Here is a 21,104-nt window from a genome sequence, read left to right on the forward strand (position 1 = left end):
CTTTCAAGGACGAGTGTGGGTGCCTAGAATGGGAGATTTCCGACGAGTGCTACTTGATGAAGCACATAAGTCAAAGTATTCCATTCATCCGGGCGCGACAAAAATGTATCTTGATTTGAAGAAGGAGTATTGGTGGCCGGACATGAAACGTGATGTTGTTAAGTATGTTGAACAATGCGTCACGTGTTTGCAAGTTAAAGCTGAACACCAAAAGCCGTATGGTATGTTACAACCGTTAGAAATCCCGAAATGGAAATGGGAGCACATTACCATGGATTTCATCACAAAGTTACCTAAAACGGCGAGAACCCAATTTGATTCAATTTGGGTGATAGTCGATCGATTGACGAAAAGTGCCTTGTTTCTTCCCATTCGAGAAGCGATATCGTCGGAAACCTTGGCTAAGTTGTTTATCAAGGAAGTGATCTCAAGGCATGGGGTTCCTATATCTATTGTTTCGGATCGAGATACCCGTTTTACATCTCGGTTTTGGGAAAAGTTTCATGAAGATATGGGTACACAATTGAAATTGAGCACGGCGTACCATCCTCAAACGGACGGTCAAACCGAACGTACGAATCAAACATTGGAGGATATGTTACGTGTGTGTATTATTGATTTTGGTGGTAGTTGGGACGAGCACTTACCTTTGGTGGAATTCTCGTACAATAATAGTTATCATACTAGTATCGGGATGCCACCGTATGAGATGCTTTATGGGCGAAGGTGTCGAACCCCGATTTGTTGGGGTGAAGTTTGTCAAAGGGAAATCGGGAGTACCGATTTGGTCTTAGAAACGAATAGCAAGATTGATATGATTCGAGAGCATTTGAAAAAGGCTCAAGATAGACAAAAGTCGTATGCCGACAAACGTAGACGAATGATCGAATTTCAAGAAGGTGACATGGTGATGCTTTAGGTTTCGCCATGGAAAGGTGTTATTCGGTTTCGAAAACGAGGAAAGTTAGCTCCTCGGTTTATCGGTCCGTTTAAGATTTTAGCTCGTGTTGGCGAAGTTGCATATCGTTTGGAATTACCCGAAGAGCTTGCGGGGATCCATAATACATTTCATGTTTCCCATCTCCGTAAGTGTCTTGCGGATGATTCTTCATGGGTGCCTTTAGACGAGATCGAGCTAAACAATAAGTTAGAGTATATTGAGAAGCCGATTGCTATACTCGATGAGAAGGTCAAAAGGTTGAGAAATAAATAGGTTAGGACTTTTAAAGTTCAATGGCGTCGTAGTAAAGGTTCTGAGTTTACTTGGGAGCCCGAAGAATTTGTGTTGGTTTATCTTCCCTCTTGTCATGCGGCTTGGATCGCGAGGACGCGCTCCGATTCAAGTGGGGGAGAGTTGTAACATCCCGTTTTTCCCGTACATATTGAAAGGTACATACTTAATCATTGTACGTTTGTAACTTGCTAGACTATGCGTAAATGTCTAGATATATATATATATATATATATATATATATATATATATATATATATATATATATATATATATATATATATACTTGATAATGTGTGCGAATACAAGTTTATACATGGGCTTTGTTAGCGTTAAGTCTTATGAGACTATTGTTGAAGGTTAGGCGAATATAGGAAGCGAGATTTAAGTGTACGAATTAAATAAAATCAAATTTTGTTTAAGGTTGTCGAAGTGTCCAGGTGACGGCCAATGCCGCGCCGCGACACATTGGGCCGCGCCGCGGCATATAAAGCAAATCCAGATCAGCAATTGGATTAAGAAGGGTCGATTTTCCCCTTATGTGTCGCGCCGCGACAAAGGGGTCCGCGCCGCGGCATTTCAAGCGAACCAGGTTCAGAAAGTGGGTTAAGAGAGGTTGTTTTTCCTTCGTAATGTCGCGCCGCGACATATAGCGCCGCGCCGCGACAACTCTGCAGTTCTGACTCCGATTTTAGCTCAAATTGAATGACTTCAAGGGGCAAATTGGTAATTTCGTGTATAAATCAGATGGGAGCATTAAATCCCAACCACTCATTCATTTCATTTATTTCTTTTCTCTTTTCTTTCCAATTTCTCTCCCAAAACTTAAAACCCAATTGAATTAAAAGCAAGATTTGAGAGTGAAGGATTGAGGGTTGATCTTTGGAGCAAGAATTAAAGTTGTTCCTTGTGTCTCTAGCTACGCGTTGATAGTCTCGGTAAGTTCTAACTCTAAGTTTTGAGTTTTAATTAGTTTATGCTAGGGTTTTGTTCATTTGGAACTTATGTGACCCATTTGGGGTTAAAATGGGCGAACTTGGGTTGTGTTGAGGAAAGAAAACCCAAATGGCCATAACCTAGGGTTTGGTCTTATGATTTGGGGTTATAAATGTTAAATGGCGTTTTTAGTCACTAACACGCTTGTTAAAGTTGAAAGAGATGTTATTTGGGTCATGTTTGACAAGTTTGGTAGTGAAAGTGTTAAATGGATCCAAAATGGGCTAGTTGACCTAGTTTGGGTGAAATGGGTATGAATTAACCTAAGTTTGTGTTAGTTGATGTTAGTAGACTTAATTTACTAGCTTTAGTGATTAAAGTCGGGTCTTGGCCATTTAAGGGCGGTTTTGGTATGGTTGAGTCATTTAATGCGAATTGGGTCATTAAATGCTCAAGTAAGTGTTATGTGGTTAATTCCACTAGTTGTGTAATCGAATGTGTACTTATGTAATTAGGTACTTTGCTTTGAAGCCTTCGGAAGCATTTAAATCACCACCGAAGTGTTAAGGTGAGTGGAATAATTATATGCGTAGGTATATAATATATTTATTTGTGGTAGCGTGAGATGTGAAGTGTCGAGGTGTTAAGACACCACGTTTCACATGACGAGTGAAGCATCGAGGTGTTAAGATGCCACTCGAGGTGAAGCATCGAGGTGTTAAGATGCCACCTAGGAGTGAAGTGTCGAGGTTTTAAGACGCCAATCCATGTTAAAGGGTGAAGTGTCGAGGTGTTAAGACGCCACCCGAGGGTGAAGTATCGAGGTGTTAAGATGCCACTCGGGGGTTAGTGATACGAGGTGCTAAGTACACTAATGGATGTTATGAACACCAATGGGAAATTCGAGTACCATCCCTTGTACGATTGGTTAACCATGGTTATTGTGTTGTAGTGTAAGCATATTATATTGTACGGTTTGTATATATGCTATTGCATTGCTAGCTTGTGATATTGGAAGTTTATAGTTTATAATTGAGATGATAAGCTAATTATGTTGCTAGCATGTATGCGGTATGTGTTTAAGTGTTTGCAAGTAAGTATATTATATATGTACGTGTATAATTATTGCATTCACTAAGCGTTAGCTTACCCCTCTCGTTGTTTATCTTTTTAGTCGCAGGTACGGATAAGGGCAAAGGGGTTATCGGGCATTAAGTGGCCCTTGATGATGTTTTGTTGAAGCTTGGAAGTTGGCCTAATGTTTTGGGTAGTTTAGTCCCAAACCATGCTCGAGTGTCGTTTGGATTATAAACTATCAATTGTAGTGGGTCAAACTTGTATTGAATTTGATTAATGGCCTTCGTGCCTTTTGTAAACATTTAAATTGTTGTACGTTTAAGTGGATCTTGTGGAATGGTTTACATATTTAATTGGCACGTAAATGTGTTGTATAAAAAAAAAATTTATCGTATGGAATACGGGTTGGGTTGTTTCAATATGGGTTAGCAAGGAAAAATATGACATACGATCGTTCCTTGAGTGGTCGAATTTGAAATGGAGCTTATTCAGATTATTTAGTGATTAAGATAGGGTTTGTACACAATTTAGTATCCAAGACAAGTGGCTAGGCACACCTTTTGTGGAGAAGCAGGATCCTTTTGGTCCCAATAAATTGGTGACAGTTCGGAAAATCCAACAACCAAGTCCAACCAGTTTATTCTAGACATCATTTTATCTAGAATATAAAATTGTGTAAAGGCTATAGTCGGGTTGATTTGTTTTTATAATATTTAAAATATTAAAGCAATAATATTAAAGTAAGCTAGCTAGCATGCAACAGCAAGGACAGAGAAGTCGTGGTTCACCATGATTTAGGATAACATTGTGTCAGGATGATTATTAGACACTCCTTGGATAAATATACCTTGATGTAAACACTAGATTCCCTACTAACTAATTTCTCGATTAGTATGTCATCAGGAATTAGGTTATCGTGATTCTAATCAGATGGACTACTTAACTCCCGACGCTTATCCAGTTAAAGGATATAAGCCGCCCATCTTGGATGCAATGCATACCTTAGGCGCATGAATAAAGTAGCATAGTTATATACATGTTATATCCAACCTTTCTTAACACCATAGTGTATTACCCAACTGAGTGATTATGATTATGTTTCGAATTACTTCCGATCAACGATTTTGGTAAAATCTAAAGGTGTGTAGACAAGTTAGAACCTCTAATGGTTCTCCGTCATCCTTAAAGATTTATAAACTAAGTTTGTATTATAGTGCGTTAAACTTTCATTTATGATTTAAACTAGCCCTTACTTAAATCTACCCAATAAATCCCTTAGTTATTCACCATGTACTTCACTCGCAGTGTTTCCTAGAATGTACTTCTCATATAGAGTTTCCATAATGTACTACACTTATAGTGGTTCAACAGCTCCTAACCTTGACCATGCTTAAGTGGTCCTATAGTACATTGACACTGTACTCTACTGTTGTAACAGTATTTCTGCGAGTTTTATACTCTTGACCAAGGTCTTGATCTGGTCTGACGGTAATTCCCCATGTACTTTATAGTATTTCAGATGGGTTCATACCTTGACCAATGTATAAACACAGATAATACCTTGACTAATGTTCATACCTTTATAGTTTTCGACTTTATAAAGGTTTTAATCACGTTTTATGGTGGTAGGATGATTATAATGAGGGTGAAAATCATAGACGGAAAGTGAATACGAAACAATAATCACACTTAACTAACATTATTAAATCATAGTAAACAATCAAGTCATTACTCACACATCATGGTAATACGTACGCATTTCTGATATTAATAAATTAAAAACGTCAAACAAGAACATTATGATAATTAATAAAAGAGAGGATGGATATTACCGATAAATATTGCGTGTAGAATAATACTTGTATTTCTTCAAAATATCCAAAGCGTTACATTGCTAAACTAGCTTCTACTCCGAACAATTACATAAATCTCATACTTTTCTCTCTCTTATCTAGTTGAAGAAAGTAGAGAAAGAAACTACAGAGAGACTCTAGAGAGAGGTAGAAGTGTGTGTAAAAGTTTGAAGGTGATTGAATTTGAATTGGTTGATGATTGAAGTTAAATCTCAAGCCCACCATATATAGGAAAAGCTGATGGCATTATCATAATTACCCTGAACCATTGCAAGCCGTATGGACAACCCGTATTTTTGGCAGCTCGTATGCCATGCCCGTATTTGGTGCCCTTTTGGCTCTGATTTCCAGCTTCTGAGATCGTAACTTGGTTTTCATCATTTTCGTTCTAACTTCTTTGTTTCTTGTCCGTTTGAAATGATTCTTGCGCCCACACATTTGTAATTAAATACCCTACAATATAGGATCAACTAAATCAAATTTTCCAAAATTTATAAAATAATTAATTTAAACGTGAGTAAATCGTCTTAGCCGATTTTCCTCGTTTTTATCCTTTTTTTGTAATTCCTGAAATATAGCCTTCGTAATGACATAAACTACCAAATCAAGAAAATAAATGCTTAATTTGATGATAAGGTCAATTACTATATTATAAATGATGCTAATATTGGGGGGTAAAAATGTGACTTTTTAGCCGATATCAGCGCCTGACAACTTTACCCAAATCTTTATGCATGGCACGATACATCACCTTAACAGTTTCTTGTTCATCACTTCTCTTTTCAACCGAGAGGTAGTTTACCGAAAGGTAATATATTGAGCAAGTTAACTAGTTGTGTAGCTGTTCAATACCAGAACTAGCTGTGGATGACACATACATTTTACAAAAAATTCCCGTGTCTTGTCCATCTTGCCTCTTTTGAAACTGAGGTGATTTTTTTTTGGACTTGATACTTGTACCATGTCGAAAACTAAAAAACAAGGTTTTCCTGTGGATGACACATTTCATTACCTTAAATCCCACATGACTATAACCATGAAATGCCTTTCACTTGTTCATCCTATTCTAGATCACAAGAATAGATGACGTCAGGACATGTGAATGCCTATGTCGCTTTCCAAAAACACAAGGAATAGATGTGGTTGGCACATCCCACAACAACTGAACCAACATTTGGTGTCAGATATGTAACAAAAACAACTGTTTACTATAATTCATTTTTAATGAAATTACATTATCATTCATAAGTTTATGCATTCTATTTTAATTTCATAATAGTATGAATTCGCACAATGTAACTTTGTCTTCGTAATGGTACTCAAGTTCATGAGTATTAGTTTCACAAAAACATCTGAAGGGGGTGGATATGATATAATTGACACCTACTCATGAAATGACAAAGAAGGATAAAGACAAGACAAAAACAAGACAAAGTTGCATCACCAAGTCAATATTCAAGCTTCCGCATCACCAAACTCTGATACACCATCAAAGTTCAAGCTTATGCACCATCAAATTGTCAACAACCTGAAGACAACACTTAATTCAAGAAAGTTGCTTCATCAGCCAATCACATTCGAATAAACAAATGATTCAAGAGCTAAAGCATCACATTCAAGTTTTGAAAACTAAAGACTTAAAGATTCTTGTTCATGTATGTTCAAGACTCGTAATTCAATGATAAAGGATCTTGAACATAGTCATCCATTATGACAAGTATGAAGTTCAACATTTCTTTCAAAATGAGTGTTTGTTTGAGAGACGTAAAAGGGGGATTGAAGGAAGATTTGTGATTTTAGGGAAAATCAAAGACGTCAAAGCCTCTCAAATCCCGATTATTATTCTCTCATGTCAGACAATTCAAGAAATGATCAAGAGTGTTCAGATTTCCAAAGAAGAAGATAGTTAGGCTCATCCGTAATCGACTTCAGAGGATAATTACATTCAATGATCATTAAATCCGTTGATATTCAGAATCAAGAATTCAAGATCATCAACAACGGCAACATGCTTATATCGACAACTAAGGGAGAGATTGTTAGTCTAATAATTTCAGTAGTTTAGATTTTTGTACGTAATTAGAAAGGATGATACTTTTTACACACAACGATGCAAATGGGGAGAATGTTACAATCCTGGGATTTCATAGATTGTGTGCCAAGCCTTAATATGTCGGGATATAGACGACGGTTATATATATCCCACAAGGCATCCTTAGTGAGGCACCACACATGTCCATCACACACATAGCCAAAAGATTTTAAAGAGTTCAAGGAAGTTGTGGAAATAGTTAATATTGACTTGACGACTATTTCTCTCAATCTTCATACACATTCATACGATATTAGTACTTAATACTTTTTGGGATCTAATATATGTATACAAATTGTTGAATGATATGGAGTTATAACCTCTTGATATGGTTCTATTATACTTTATATTTCAAATCAAATTGATTTTTGTTAAAATTCCGTTTCTAAAGTACAAACTTTTTTCTTTTTTTTTTTGAATTTATAGATTTCTAAAAGTAGTTGGTTGTTATATATCATGGTGGTTCATGCCTTTATGGTGATGGAATAACTCCTTACAATATGATGTTTTGATTATAGTCTTACATCAAGTCTTTGAGACAAGGCTTCTCACTTTTTGTTTGGAATTTTTATTTTCTATTATTTTGGTGATTATTGCTTATAAATAGGGTTAAAGCTATGAATCAGTAATAAACTTTTATCTTTATTCTGATATAGGTTATATATCCGAAAAATATCAATGTTGTTTATATGTCATTTTCAACAAATATAAAGTCTTGACCTGATAATTTTGTCAAATTAGTTAGGTTGAGATGACTTTACATGTATGTGGCATCTTGTTGGAAAATGAATTGAGTGATATATATTATAACTTTAGGTAATTTCATAATGGTCACTTGTAATTAGGGAAGACAATGGATCGGATATGGATCGGGTGACGCCGTATTCATATCCATATTCATTTAGTTTTTCTTCATCCACATCCATATCCATATCCATTTAGTTTCAAGTCATCCGTTCATATCCATATCCAGTGGATTAAACGGGTTAATGGATATCCAATGAATATTAAAAAAAATGTTATAATATTTTGTAATATGCGATTAAAACGAAAACGTAGTATATCAAAAATAAATATAACATGACATTATTTAATTCTATCCATAAAAATGTGTAATCTTTGTCGAAGATATAACAAAATTTGTTGAAATAATTATAAGACATAGATTATAAAAAATTAAATATGAAATGTGTAAGTTTATTTTGTTAGATATACATGTTTTATTGTAATATATTATACTTATTTTGTTATAGGGTTGAAGGAAAATGTAAATCTAACGGTAGATGAGCTTGTAATAGTGTGTGTGTGTGTGTGTGTGTGTGTATATATATATATATATATATATATATATATACATACATACATATAAAAATATATCTATATTTATGTATTTGTATATCTATTTCGAGTGGTAATGGATATATCAATGGATGAAACTTTTCATCCATGTCCATATCCATTTAAGTCCATCCATATTCGTATCCATATCCATTTAGATTCATCCATATCCATCATGAAGTGGATGGATCGGGTGGATATCTACCAGATCGGGTGACCATTGCCATCCCTACTTGTAATGGAATAGATGGTACTTTTTTGATAAAGTAAAAAAAAAAAAAAATCAAAGTTAAATTTAACACTTTCTTTTAATTCATTTTTTTTTTTTTGAGTTTTTAATTATGAATAGTTACATTTAGTTTTAACAATTTTTCTTTTTTTTTGATATTTTCCTACATTTTAACAAAACTGAAAAACATATGACCTATTTGTACCTATATAAAATGGAAAAAAAAAAGTCAAATAATTAATTTTTTTCAAGTTCAGCAGGTAATTGGTCATATTTTGTTTATATTGACACAAATTTTTAAAATTTAAAATCACAATGATATTTTTGTGGTACATAGTCTACATCAGAACAAAACTGAAAGTATATAACTTATTTATAGTTTTAATCATATAAAATATTAGTGAGCTTGTTTTATAAATTTCCCTTACAGCAATTCGATTCATATAAATCACAATTTCATATTCAATGAAGTTTAAGATGGTGGGTTCTAAATTTTGGTTGTTTTAAGTAAATATTTGTTCAATTATCAGTTAAAGTTTTGATTCGGTAATGTTACAGTTTTTTTTTTTTTTTTTTTTTTTTTTACTTATGTTGGGAAGTTATCCCACATCGGTCATGGACAAAAATAAATGTATGCATATAAGTCAAAGGAGAAGTCCCTCTATCACCAATTGATTTTAGAAAATGATGGACTCTTGGACTTATATGTTGTACATGTTGTTGGGATATACTACGTACGATTTATCAATTCTGTCATGGTATCAGACAAATGTATGCATATAAGTCAAAGAGGAAGTCCCTCTATCACCAATTGGTTTTAGAAAAGGATGAACTCTTTGACTTATATGTTGTACATGTTGTTGTGATATACGATTTATCAATTATCCACGTTAATTATCCACGTTAGTTGAGTTTGGGATTTCACATTGGTGGGTGAACAAACTTAATTGGTGGTTATAAACTTAGATGTCCCCTCCCTCTTCAAGCTATCTTTTGGTAGTGAGTTCTACACTTGAGCTTATAGCTTGGTCGGGCTCTCCTCTGGTTCCTTTCTTTCCTTCTTACTTAGGAACCTAGGTTTGACTTTGGATCTTATCCGATTCGTCCCAATAAGATCATATCATATATATTTTTTGGATTATCATATGACCTGTTTAATATGATATAAACAACATCAAAGTAAACTCATATATATATATATATATATATATATATATATATATATATATATATATATATATATATATATATATATATATATATTGTGTTGAGTATAGAACGAGGTAAAAAAAATCCTTATATCTTAACGAATAATTAAAGCCATTCAAAAAGTATATTGGGTACAGTTTATATGACATTACCATGATTACAAGGAAAGTCTATTTTTGATGGTTTGTGTGACTTCCTTACCTCTAGCTCTGTCCTAGTCCTAGTAAGCAAAACTTTGAACTTCCCTAAATTGATGTCTACACAATCCAAATATTGAACCAATAATCCTACTATATATGTTTTGGGAAGGAGAATGTATGATTAAATATGACCATAAATGTACCATCAGGTGTGATAGTGAAATATTATACTTTTATATATTTAGTATATGAAATATTGATCACCGTTGGTTTATGGTTCGTAGGAAGATCATCCATGATAGCAGGGCCGGTCCTGAATGTTCTATTGCTCGGGACGAATCGATCAAAATAATGCCCCCTACTCTATTTATAAACAAGTGTTCGAAAGCTAATCGACTTATATAACTCATTTCTTCCTCTCACTTCCTCCATAAAATTTCTCCTCTGAACTTACGAAAAAAACTCAACTGCACTTAAAAAACTCAGAACTCCAGATTTAATGCCCCTTAAAATGTGATGCCCGGGTGCGGTCGCCCCTGTGATCCTACCCTAGGGCCGGCCCTGCATGATAATGATGGTCCAAAAACTACCAAAGATCAAATCAACCTATGGTTCAAACTATAGGAGACCAAGCAAAGTGAGTCTATGGATATAACTAATGGCACCATTAATTATAGTTTGTTTTAACAAATTTAAATGAGGAAGGATAACTTTGTAAATTATATTATATTATACTGTATATCTAAAAAGTATAGTCCAAATGAATAGTCAACTTTAAAGCACTCATAAAATTGCCCCAAATTTTATATTTTTTATAACTCAACCCCAAACTTTATAATAGTTACCTCCATACTTTTTTTAAACTTACCACAAATTTTTTACATTTTATAATTTAATCATCAAACTCCTCGTTCATTATAAATCGCCCATACATTTTTCACTATCTAATAACTACTCACTATTATTAATATTATTAATATTATTAAAATTATTATTATCAAATCAATCAGATTACTATATATCTAAAAAGTATAGTCCAAATGAATAGTCAACTTTAAAGTGATCACAAATTGCCCCAAACTTTATATTTTTTATAACTCAACCTCAACCTTTATAATAGTTACCTCCATACTTTTTTTAACTTACCACAATTTTTTTTACATTTTATAATTTAACCATCAAACTCCTCATTCATTACAAATCGCTCACACATTTTTCACTATCTAATAACTACTCACTATTATTAATATTATTATTATCAAATCAATCACATAATTTTTCACTTTATTATTGTTTACTTTTTTCTCTCATTACAAATTAACAATGTAACTGATTTTTTAATAACTGTTTTTTTGTTATATATATATATATATATATATATATATATATATATATATATATATATATATTATAAATAGTTTTTCTATTTTATTAAATAGTTTGTACCAATCGTTGGTGTACGTCTCACTTTATTGATTGAGCATTTGAGTCTTTTCTCTCGATAAGAAGAAAACTAAAACAAAAAATGATGAATAATTACTTTCAAGCTTATTACAAATCAATTACATAACTATTTTGGGTCCTTTTCGACAAAACGAAAAATGAAACAAAAAAATGATAAATAGTTACTTTATCAATAATTAGCTATGTAAGGTGAAGAACCGGCGCAAAGCCAGGTCGCCCAACTAGTTTAAGACTATTACAAAGTTGAATGTGTGCAATATAGTTTTAGTATTTTAGGGTAGATTACGTTTCCTTAAGATAGATCTCTAGAAAAATGAAGACTGAATAGAGGTGACATGTTAGCGTGAATTTGTACCTAACTAGATTAATATGGAGATGATGGAGGGTTTTACTTTTAGTGTTGAGCTTTTGGGTTGTTAATCTTTTAATCAAGTGTAAATGTAGTCGGTCTGCTTCAAGCGAACCATTGATCTGGTGTACGTATGTTTTGTTTCACGAGGTTATGATGAAAATTTTCACACTAAAAGAATCTATTAACTATTGTTGATATAAATATTAAACATAACGTGATTATAAGATTATGAATATGCGAACTCATGATTGAACAACTATTGTTCAGTGTTCAATTATTCAGTTCTTTAGTCATGCTTTTAAGTATTAATTAATATATGGAAAATTTAACATAAATGATCCCGATTGTATTTATTTTGTTTGTACAAAACTCGGAGTAAAACACGTGAATAATATTAATATATCATTTCTTTTAACGACAAACGCGTACACCAATTAAATCATTCACGAAGTGACCCGAACTCATATGTGGTTATGGTGCTTCTTATTCTTCACACGACGCATGGAAAAAATGCTGGAGTGGTTGATCTCTTAGTTTGCGTTTGATAAAATTAAATAGAATAAATTAGTGCTAAATAATTTGAATGATTTAAAGTCTCTTAATGAATTTGGTTCTGAATAAAAATAAATTTTTTAATAATCATTTTAAATTAACGATATAAACTCGGTAAAATTACCTTATCAAAGTGTTACATGAACAAAAATTCAGTATACAAGTTTGTTAATTGTTTTGGATATGATTTGAATAATATACTATAGAAAATTCAAGTACTTATTGGTGAAATGATTCTCAAAATGAATTTTTAACATCAACTAGTACTCTATTTATATGGGATTGAGTTTTATTTATGTGGAATTGGGTTTTGTTTGTTATTGTTGTTGTTATTTATATTACATCAATACTACAATTTGTTTCTCCGAATGATCGAATCCTATGAATTCACGGGTATAAACCGATTATTAATTAAAACACAACTTAATAAGTCGGTAGTTCATTATCAAACCAAACTTAATAACTCTTCACTAACGAACGTGACTACCAAACCGAAGGCTAAATACATAGCCATGAAAATTACAAACGTGGGGCATAACAATCCCAATAAACATCACCCATTTACCATTTCAAACCAATTACTTTACTATATTATATTATCTAATACACAAAAATGGTGAATAGTGATTAGGGGCATTTTCATCATTTCATCTTTTTTTTTTAATTCTAATTAAATTTCACTACACTAACAAAGATCTCCACACTTTTTTCAAATATTCAAATCGACCCCCCAAACAGGGAGTAAAGTGTCAAATAACCATTATAATAAAAAATCTTAAATAAACTCAACCCAAATATTCAACGGGTCATATCTTCTCGCTCGCAACGAGTTAAATTTTTCTGACACCATCGTTAAACTCGAAATAATTTTAGGAACACAATGTCACTAACTATACGCAAAACGGACGCTTTTAAGAAACGTTAAATATTTGAGGTACTTTTCATACGCGTTGATTTTGAGTTAAATTTTTAAAAGTCGATAATTACATAGCTAAACGCGGAGATGGGCATATATTGTTAATTTAAAACAACATTTAAATCTTTTACGGGTTATACCTTTTAGTTCGACTCGAGTTGCGTTTCAACGACATCATTCTTTAGCCACGAAATAATTTTACTAATTAAATGCAATAAAATACATTGAAAACCGAACCCCCGGCGCGAAACGAGGGTTCAACAACTAGTTATAAACATTACTTAAAACTAAATATTTAATTAAATACTAAACCGATTGAACCGGCCAATTGTTCATACGATACATAACATTCTGTTCATCTTTGATGCTTAACGTTATAATATTATTCAATATTCAAAATTTCACATGATCCATATAACTTACCTTCTGAATAAATAGCGACATATGAGTATGTGATTGGAGTAGATATGCTGTAGGATTAAATAGTTGTACGCATTGAAACGTAGCAAAAACTCGTGGCACAAACTTTGTATGCTAGTTTAAAGAATTCATACCCTAATTTTTGCTTGAGGGTAATGTAGTTGAGATCCAACTTGGGGTATTGACGATTCATGTTTAAATTCCACTTCAAGCAATGAGTTTCCAATCTTTAATGGTACTGCCAACATCAATGCGATTTGGAAAGGTCTCTGGAGGGTTTTCCCAATCTTCGATGGTACTGCCAACATCGTCGCGAATTGGGTTTCCTCCTAACGCGTGTGTGGATAACTAATGAGAGCATTCGACGTCGATATCGGTGTTAAAAATAAAACTAGTTCAAAGAATTTTTCACTTAACTAAAATCAGGGGCGATTCTACCTTATAGGCTGTGGGGTCCGATGACCCCACTACTTTGAAATTTTTGTATACAATGTACTCTTCAAATTGTATAGGACACCACTAAATTCAACTATAGGACCCTATATAATTTTAAAATTTGGGGTTTTTCTGAGTTAAACAACCACTAAAGTACCCTTAAAATATAATTAACTCTGAAATTTTTTTGAGGGACCCCATTGGATTTTCATCCTAGATTCGCCACTGACTAAAATATACGTTAATGTGCACAACACACATTAAGCAAACTCTATTTAAAATTATAGCATCCTAATTAAGGTAATTGTATAGTATATGAGCTGAAAGCCTTGAAAAATAAAGAATGAAGTATATCATACATATGATATACATATACATGTTACAAATTTACTTCTATGTATATCAAATTTATTTTAAACAAACTAATATAGGTAGCAGTAGCACACATGTTGCCTTCTTATGTTGACGGGACTCCACCAAAACATGTATGCCCAGTTACATTGCATCTATGATACGGCAATGTTCGCAGCCACGCAAGTTGGTGTTGCGTGCGTGGTTCTAATAGCATTTTTAATGTTTTACCAGTATTCACACCATATGACATTTAAGGGCTAATCATTCAAAATTAAAATAATCGTCGTTTTAAGAGTAAATTATATGGATAGTCCATCTCTATTACAACACATTATACCAGTGTGGCCACGCATATTTAAATTCGCAACATTGTGATGCGCAATCATGATCCGTATGTTCGTTAATATAAGTGCACACTGTAATAGGCACACGTGGCTAATTTCTAAAGTACTATAAATAGAAGTGTTATCACCTCATTAAGGGGTTAGCCACTATCATTTATGATAAGCTCCGTCTTTACATTAAAGGTAATATGTCTCAAGAAACATGAGTGTTCAGATCGTGTGGATCTTCATGTATGGGACGTAGTGATTGTATACTTGAAGATGAATAATCTTTAAGTTACAGTGGATTGATTCAAGATAATATTTATCGATTTATTTCTGTACATCTAACTGTGGACAACTAGTTGTAGGTTACTAACGAGGACAGCTGACTTAATAAACTTAAAACATCAAAATATATTAAAAGTGTTGTAAATATATTTTGAACATACTTTGATATATATGTATATATTGTTATAGGTTCGTGAATCAACCAGTGGCCAAGTCTTACTTCCCGACGAAGTAAAAATATGTGAAAGTGAGTTATAGTCCCACTTTTAAAATCTAATATTTTTGGGATGAGAATACATGCAGGTTTTATAAATGATTTACAAAATAGACACAAGTACGTGAAACTACATTCTATGGTTGAATTATCGAAATCGAATATGCCCCTTTTTATTAAGTCTGGTAATCTAAGAATTAGGGAACAGACACCCTAATTGACGCGAATCCTAAAGATAGATCTATTGGGCCTAACAAACCCCATCCAAAGTACCGGATGCTTTAGTACTTCGAAATTTATATCATATCCGAAGGGTGTCCCGGAATGATGGGGATATTCTTATATATGCATCTTGTTATTGTCGGTTACCAGGTGTTCACCATATGAATGATTTTTATCTCTATGTATGGGATGTGTATTGAAATATGAAATCTTGTGGTCTATTGTTACGATTTGATATATATAGGTTAAACCTATAACTCACCAACATTTTTGTTGACGTTTAAAGCATGTTTATTCTCAGGTGAATATTAAGAGCTTCCGCTGTTGCATACTAAAATAAGGACAAGATTTGGAGTCCATGTTTGTATGATATTGTGTAAAAACTGCATTCAAGAAACTGATTTCGATGTAACATATTTGTATTGTAAACCATTATGTAATGGTCGTGTGTAAACAGGATATTTTAGATTATCATTATTTGATAATCTACGTAAAGCTTTTTAAACCTTTATTTATGAAATAAAGGTTATGGTTTGTTTTAAAAATGAATGCAGTCTTTGAAAAACGTCTCATATAGAGGTCAAAACCTCGCAACGAAATCAATTAATATGGAACGTTTTTAATCAATAAGAACGGGACATTTCAGTTGGTATCCGAGCGTTGGTCTTAGAGAACCAGAAAATTTGCATTAGTGTGTCTTATCGAGTTTGTTAGGATGCATTAGTGAGTCTGGACTTCGGCCGTGTTTTCTTTAAAAATGATTGCTTAACATTTTTGTTGGAAACTATATATTTTTAACATATGAATATTATGTGATATATTAATCTCTTAACGTGTTTGATATTATGTGATAGATGTCTACCTCTAGAACAAGTCCCATTGACTCACCTAATAATAATGAAGAGTCAAATGTAAATTGGAATGATTTGTGGACTGATTCACAAGTTCCCGAAGAGGAACCGGAAGAAGAGTCGGAACCGGAAGAAGAATCGGAACCGGAAGAAGAATCGGAACCGGATGAAGAAATAGAACCGGTGGGGGAAATAATAAAACGGTTAAGTAAAAGAAAATCCTCAACCAACCGACCAAAGTTAATTATGGTCAATGGTGTTTCCGCCAAGGAAGCAAAATATTGGGAGGATTACCAATTCTCCGATGAATCGGATTCCGACGAGAATTCCGATGATGTTATAGAAATTACCCCAACTGAATTTAAAAAGGCAAAAGAAAATAATAAGGGAAAGGGCATAAAAATAGAGAAATCTAATTCCAACCCCGATGAACTTTATATGTATCGTCAACCCCCGAAGTCCTTAAGTTGTAACAATGACCCGGGAACCTCTAAACCACCAGGTTTTTCTAAACCAATGTGGACAACGACGGCTCGTATTAGGGGAACATCATATATCCCTAGAAACTTGGCAAAACGAACCAAAACCAAAGAAGAAGAAACGAGCGAGTCGGAATAAGATAGTTGTATTCGTGTGGTGAAATATATGTAATATAGTGTTCTTATGCTTTATGATATATGTAAAAATTGCTTGTATTAATAAGTATTTTTTTATGAAACTAACTCTTGTCTATTTTACAGTTTAAAAACACAAAATGGATAGACAACCCAATATTTTAAGAGACCTACCCGGAGACATGATTGATGAAATCTTGTCTAGAGTCGGCCAGAATTCTTCGGCACAACTATTTAAGGCGAGATCAGTTTGTAAGACATTCGAAGAACGTTCCAAGAATGTCTTGGTTTATAAGAGACTTTCGTTTGAAAGATGGGGGATATCACATTGGGAAACCCATAAGTTACGATGTGTTTACTTTGACGCATATATTGCGGGGAACCCAAATGCTATTTTACGCAACGGGTTAAGAAATTATTTTGACTCAATATATCCGAATATTGGACTTCGTGATTTAGAAAAAGCGGCTAACATGCAACATAAAGAAGCATGTTATGCTTACGGATTAGTAATGTTCGCTTCTCACCAAAGTGAGAACAAGAACATCGGGCTACAACTATTAAACAAAACGTTTCCACAAGTGACGGAGTCGGTAATTGGGGTAAGAAATGAGGTTTTTAGATTATTACGGGACTGTTGGACATTACGTAACCCTCGTCCCTTTGATGACGTTACAACACGCTGTCTTATCAACGGCCATAACGGTTATGTTGCACAAGACCAAGGATGGGAAGTAGTCCTAGTAAAACCAGAATGCATGACTTGTTTCTGGACGTATGAATTACGTGTCTTTATTGCCTTTGCTGAACGACTTGTGTACTAGCTAGAATTGTCTTCACAACTATCTTGTATCAAAGTTATTGTGTGCTATATTTCATGCTTTATGTAAAATAAGCGGTATTGTAAGTTTGTAAAATATTGTATAAAAGTTTGAACGCGAAATATTATTATAATCAGTTTTTCATATAGAATTGTAGTAGTTGAATTGTATATTAGCTACTAAGTATGAACTTAGCGGGTAGGTACTACCCGAATTTAAACTTATAAAACGCTAATATGAAGAAAAAGCTTTTATAAATGAGTTCATATTATGCTACGAAATACTATTAACTACTCTTAATATTCTGTATGATTAACTTGTTCCATTTAACTATTTTGAAGGAAATGGCACCGACTACTCGACACACCGTGAATATGAATGAAGAGGAATTCCGTACTTTTCTAGCTTCAAACATAGCCGCAGTACAGGCTGCGCTACATACCAACAATAACCTTGGATCTAGCAGTACAGGAAATCGTGTAGGATGCACCTACAAAGAATTCACTGCCTGCAAACCTTTGGAATTTGATGGAACCGAAGGACCGATCGGATTGAAACGGTGGACCGAGAAGGTTGAATCGGTGTTTGCCATAAGTAAGTGTACTGAAGAGGACAAAGTGAAGTACGCTACGCATACCTTCACAGGTTCTGCGTTAACATGGTGGAATACCTATCTAGAGCAAGTGGGACAAGATGATGCGTACGCACTACCGTGGTCAGCATTCAAGCACTTGATGAACGAGAAGTACCGTCCCAGAACCGAGGTCAATAAGCTCAAGACAGAACTTAGAGGGTTACGAACCCAAGGATTTGATATTACCACGTACGAAAGACGATTCACAGAATTGTGCCTATTGTGTCCGGGAGCATTCGAAGATGAGGAAGAGAAGATCGACGCGTTTGTGAAAGGATTACCGGAAAGAATCAAAGAAGATATAAGTTCACACGAGCCCGCCTCCATACAACAGGCATGTAGAATGGCTCACAAACTAGTGAACCAGATTGAAGAAAGAATTAAAGAACAGACTGCTGAAGAGGCCAATGTGAAACAAGTCAAAAGAAAGTGGGAGGAAAACGGTGATAAGAATCACCAATACAACAACAACAGCAATTACAACAATAATCGCAACAATTATCCCAACAATCGCAACATCAATCGCAACTACAACAAACGGCCCAACAACAACAACAACAACAACAACAACAACAGCAACTACAACAATCATCCCAACAACAATAATAACCGCAACAACAACAACAATCAGAAGCAACTATGCCAAAGGTGTGAAAAGAATCACTCGGGGTTCTGCACCAAATTTTGCAACAAGTGTAAAAGAAATGGTCATAGCGCGACAAAGTGTGAGGTCTACGGACCAGGGGTTAATAGAACGAAAGGAACAAATGGTGTCGGAATGAGTAATGGCAGAGCAAGTAGTGTCGGAGCAAGTTATGCCAATGTAGTTTGTTATAAATGTGGAAAACCAGGCCACATTATTAGAAATTGCCCGAACCAGGAGAACACGAATGGACAAGGCCGTGGAAGAGTTTTCAATATTAATGCGGTAGAGGCACAGGAAGACCCGGAGCTTGTTACGGGTACGTTTCTTATTGACAATAAATCTGCTTACGTTTTATTTGATTCGGGTGCGGATAGAAGCTATATGAGTAGAGATTTTTGTGCTAAATTAAGTTGTCCATTGACGCCTTTGGATAGTAAATTTTTACTCGAATTAGCAAATGGTAAATTAATTTCAGCAGATAATATATGTCGGAATCGAGAAATTAAACTGGTTAGCGAAACATTTAAGATTGATTTGATACCAGTAGAGTTAGGGAGTTTTGATGTGATAATCGGTATGGACTGGTTGAAAGAAGTGAAAGCGGAGATCGTTTGTTACAAAAATGCAATTCGCATTATACGAGAAAAAGGAAAACCCTTAATGGTGTACGCAGAAAAGGGCAACACGAAGCTACATCTTATTAGTAATTTGAAGGCACAAAAACTAATAAGAAAAGGTTGCTATGCTGTTCTAGCACACGTCGAGAAAGTACAAACTGAAGAAAAGAGCATCAATGATGTTCCTATTGCAAAAGAATTTCCCGATGTATTTCCGAAAGAATTACCGGGATTACCCCCACATCGATCCGTTGAATTTCAAATAGATCTTGTACCAGGAGCTGCACCAATAGCTCGTGCTCCTTACAGACTCGCACCCAGCGAGATGAAAGAACTGCAAAGCCAATTACAAGAACTTTTAGAGCGTGGTTTCATTCGACCAAGCACATCACCGTGGGGAGCTCCTGTTTTGTTTGTCAAGAAGAAAGATGGTACATTCAGGTTGTGTATCGACTACCGAGAGTTGAACAAACTTACCATCAAGAACCGCTACCCACTACCGAGAATCGACGACTTATTTGATCAACTACAAGGCTCGTCTGTTTATTCAAAGATTGACTTACGTTCCGGGTATCATCAAATGCGGGTGAAAGAAGATGATATTCCAAAGACTGCTTTCAGAACACGTTACGGTCATTACGAGTTTATGGTCATGCCGTTTGGTTTAACTAATGCACCAGCTGTGTTCATGGACCTTATGAACCGAGTGTGTGGACCATACCTTGACAAGTTTGTCATTGTTTTCATTGATGACATACTTATTTACTCAAAGAATGACCAAGAACACGGTGAACATTTGAGAAAGGTGTTAGAAGTATTGAGGAAGGAAGAATTGTACGCTAAGTTTTCAAAGTGTGCATTTTTGTTGGAAGAAGTTCAATTCCTCGGTCACATAGTGAACAAAGAAGGTATTAAGGTGGATCCGGCAAAGATAGAAACTGTTGAAAAGTGGGAAACCCCGAAAACTCCGAAACACATACGCCAGTTTTTAGGACTAGCTGGTTACTACAGAAGGTTCATCCAAGACTTTTCCAGAATAGCAAAACCCTTGACTGCATTAACGCATAAAGGGAAGAAATTTGAATGGAATGATGAACAAGAGAAAGCGTTTCAGTTATTGAAGAAAAAGCTAACTACGGCACCTATATTGTCATTGCCTGAAGGGAATGATGATTTTGTGATTTATTGTGATGCATCAAAGCAAGGTCTCGGTTGTGTATTAATGCAACGAACGAAGGTGATTGCTTATGCGTCTAGACAATTGAAGATTCAC

Source organism: Rutidosis leptorrhynchoides, chromosome 11 (genome assembly GCF_046630445.1).
Source record: "Rutidosis leptorrhynchoides isolate AG116_Rl617_1_P2 chromosome 11, CSIRO_AGI_Rlap_v1, whole genome shotgun sequence".
Lineage (NCBI taxonomy): Eukaryota > Viridiplantae > Streptophyta > Magnoliopsida > Asterales > Asteraceae > Rutidosis > Rutidosis leptorrhynchoides.